Source organism: Haplochromis burtoni, unplaced genomic scaffold (assembly GCF_018398535.1).
Source record: "Haplochromis burtoni strain Fernald_Lab_line unplaced genomic scaffold, NCSU_Asbu1 Contig_1661, whole genome shotgun sequence".
In the NCBI taxonomy this organism is placed as follows: domain Eukaryota; kingdom Metazoa; phylum Chordata; class Actinopteri; order Cichliformes; family Cichlidae; genus Haplochromis; species Haplochromis burtoni.
In genome coordinates, this window is record NW_024584022.1 from 4011 (window position 1) to 8169 (window position 4159).

The following is a 4159-nucleotide window of genomic DNA, read 5'->3' on the forward strand; positions in this document are numbered from 1 at the left end:
AGAGAGACTCTCAGATAGGATGCCAACTAGGGCTGCCACAAACGATTATTTTGATAGTCGACTAGTCACCGATTATTTTTGCGATTAGTCGACTAATCAGATCATGCATCCATTGGACGTAAAACGTACAGCTTATTGCACCAGCAGCATCTGCTCTTATATAACTATCATTAGCTTACAGCTTTAAGTGTTTAAGGTCTGTGCTAACTAAAAATAAAGACAAGATGATAGTTTATTAAATTTTAATGAAATTTGCAGATTGTTTCGGTGAAGTTTAATAAACTCCTTGCTATCTAAAATATAACAGGACACCGGAGTATATTCTCGAGCATCTCACACTTCTGATAATCAGTGTTTATTCAGCTGTGTAAAAACTATAACTTTAATCTCAGCCAAACCGATTTACTCAGGAACAAATAAAATACTAAAAAAAGCCAAACAATAACATTTTGAAGTTATCTAAGTGACTTATATATATTTAACCTGAGTAGTGAAAGACGACAGTGGGTTTGAAAACGATTTGCCGGTGAGCCTTGCTCCCGGCTAGCTATCGAGCTAGTGGGTAACAGACGTCTCTAAAAACGTCGGAGCGCTTTTGAAAATATGCGGTGTCTTGATAAACTGAGCAGATATTTGAGGTTTACACAGCTACATTCTCGTCTGAAAATATGTTTGTGGTATATTGTAATAAGCAGCAGCTATTACTACCTCCCACCAGTAGGTGGTACTGTGTATTGTATGTGTTCTGAAGGAGCTGAGTAAAAGACCCGGACCTCCACCATAGCCTCGTCTCAGTCCTCTGTGCTTGTCTAAAGTTATTTGACCCAACCCACGTTACCAGCAGTTGGAGCAACCTGCATAAAGTTACAACATGGTGTCAGAAGTGGCAGACCGTGTGAACGGGGACCGCGACGTGAGTAAGCTAGCCGTAGATTAGCTAACGGTAGACTTGCTAACGGCATGGAGCAATTCAGCCACCATCCCGCTACTGCTCACGGCAATTTATCTGAGACCTGGCGCAGTGGGAACAAAGATTCGACTGTATATGACTGCTACGGGTGCGTTGGAGAAGGATGAAAAGTGTGACAATCTCCCCCACCAGTTGAAGAGCCCCCCAGGTTTTAACGTCTCCTGCACTGATAGCAGCTGGGGGATGACTATCCTCCGTCCGTGAGCGCTTTGGCACGGGCGAGGTGCCCACTTCAGCAACGCTGCTTGAGAAGGGCGATACGCGCTTTCACGTCAAAAAGTCGTCATAAATAAGTCTCCAATAACACCAGAAAAAGTCGGCAGATTTGTCGCTAGTCGCTTTTTAGAAAAAAATTCGCTAAGGAGGTCTGAAAACTCGCTAAATATAGCGACAAATTCGCTAAGTTGGCAACACTGTAATGTGTGTGAAAAGTGGTCAATGAAGAGATATTGAAAAGCATGTTCATTCAAACATCGTCAGGTCTGCCGTGGTACGTTTATGGGACTTCGGCTCCTGAACCTCATAGCTGTTGTAACTTTATGCTGCGTTGCACCAACTGCTGGTTTAACGTGGGTTGCGGTCAAAGTCAACTTTAGATCAAGCACAGAGGACTGAGACAAGGCTATAGTGGAGGTCAGGTCTCTTTACTCAGCTCGCTTTCAATCACACACAATACCACAGTACCACCTACTGGTGGGAGGTAGTAATAGCTGCTGCTTATTACAATATACCACAACAGCGTCTGCTAATCCGTGCTGTACAAAGTCACTTTCATCTTTATGCAAGCTGCCATCTGAGGCGTTAGCGGTGTTTGTTTTTAACATAGTTCATGGTGGAGAATAGGTGCTCATATATGTGTGGATCCGAAGATCGACAATCCACAAATTAGCCGTACTGGTAGGCCTCTTTCGTCAGAAGTAAATGCAAATGAATCTGCCCAGGTATCATTAAATGTTCTATTTTCTTAAGATATTTTTCTTTTCTTACATTTCTCCATAATTGGCCTACCTGGGGCTGAAAGTCTGGATAAATGCACGGCGTTTTGGCAGGTATACCGGCTTCCACGAATGTGACGCTTATTTTGAGCGACGAAAAACAATAAAATATACGTTTATTTTAATATTTCAAAATCACAATAATCCTCCAATTTAGAATTACAAGTTTTAAAAAGAACTAACACAAATAAAACCCACTTCATTTAAATACTTAGTATCTATTTTCTATAGAGATGCTGAGCCGCAGTTTGCCGACCCCTGGTGTAGGGGATTAAACCGTGTATTATCTCTGCTGAGATGTTACTATAGAATCGAGAGGGCACTGCCTTATCTTTCCTTTTTATCCTGTTGATTTCCCACATTTCATCTTTTGCTGCTAAAGTCCAAATTCCAGTGTTGGACAAAAAGTGGAAAGTGGAAAAGTACTTTTTTAAAAATTGTCTTCAGTGACAATAAAAGACAGCATATACCAGCCAAAGTTTAGACACATCTTCTCACTGAATGGTTTTTCTTTGTTTTCATGACTATTTACATTGTAGATAATGCGTTAATCTAATCTATATTGCACACTTCATAAGTGACGGTCTGACTACACCTCATGAAACACAACATTAACTCCCGCCCTTTCACTCTTCAGTTTATGGAGTCGGGCGGTTTCGACAGGAAGAAGCATCACTGGTTGTGGGTTTAACCGTGTGGTCATAGGTTTTAAAAAGGCAGAGACACCCATACTGAAGGCGAAACGAAGTCTGATCAGGTTTTTCGGCTGAAGCTATTTTGCTCCAGCCTTGTGTGAAATCAACAAAACTCAACTCAGAACGCAAATGGCTGGTTTAATATCTTTGTCACTTTGGTGGATTTGGCTGTCTCTCTCGGTTCTACGTTCAAATGCTTCTAAAGGTGAGCTGGGTGTGTATTCGCAGTATGTTCATCCGAAATCCAAATAATTATATTTGTAATAGGTTACAAATAGCCTTTTATCTTTTTCTTCATGTTATTGTGTTCTAGTTTTACATTTTTGATGTTTAAAATGTAAAATCTATGTTTTCTATCGAGATTCATGTAAAAAGTATCTCCAACACGATGTTTGCATAAAGTGTAGAGGTCTGAATATTTTATGAGCAGGTTGTGTACACGCTGTAAAATACAATATATTCAGAAATATTTACAAATTGAAAACAAAAAAAATCACTTAACTGTAAACATACTTTATTAACGTAAAGAAAATTGATATTTTTATATTTTTTATCATTCTTATTCTCTTCTGGGTTTCATATGATGCTGGATGTTAAAGGTTCACCATGAATCACCCCAAAGCCATGCTAAAACACACGCAGCAATGACAGATACAGGAAGTAAGAAAATTGTGTCCTGTCTCTGTCTTGGTTTAAAGATTTTTAGAGTAGAAATAGGTTTAGATTACGGAACAGGACCAAAGATATTATGTCAATTCTGTTTGTGTGTGTGTTCCAAAGTAACACCCAACTTTCATCCAGATACGTTTTTCAGGCGGCTAAGGCAATAATGTCTGTTTCTGTACTAAACTGAGTAATTGCATTACAGTTGTTTCATTACCTGCTTTACAAAGGTTCTTCTTCATTTAACGATTACACGAAGAGCAGATAGAAAAAAAGAAACATGCATGCTTATTTTCTTTATGGTGTCAAGACTGTAGCCTTATATTGTTAACTCATAATTATGAAGCGATACTTTTCAGATCATTTTATGTGAAAGTAATGTAATGAGTAGTATAATAAATTACATTCTCTAGTGAATAATTAAATGAAGTTAATGTAATATGTATGAGAAAAGTAATGTGTAATGCATTACATTTTTTGACTAGTGACCACAACACTGATCATTTCAATACATCTGGTATGAATAGGGATGGGTATTGATAAGATTTTCACGATTCCGATTCCATTTTCGATTCTGTTTAACAATTCGATTCTTTATTGATTCTCTTATCGATTCTTATTTTTAAAAAAGGAGAACACTAAGGTCGATTAGCTTAGAACTTTGTTTATATCTTCTCTTTGAACAAGGTAGAAATCTAGGAGTAACATGGCCTTACAAACCCAACAGTGAGATCTTAAGAGATCCAGCCTACGGCTCTTCAATGGGGTGTCACAGGGTCCCCAGGAAAAAAAATTGTAAATGTAAAATAATAAAATAAATATTCTTCTGTAGCAAT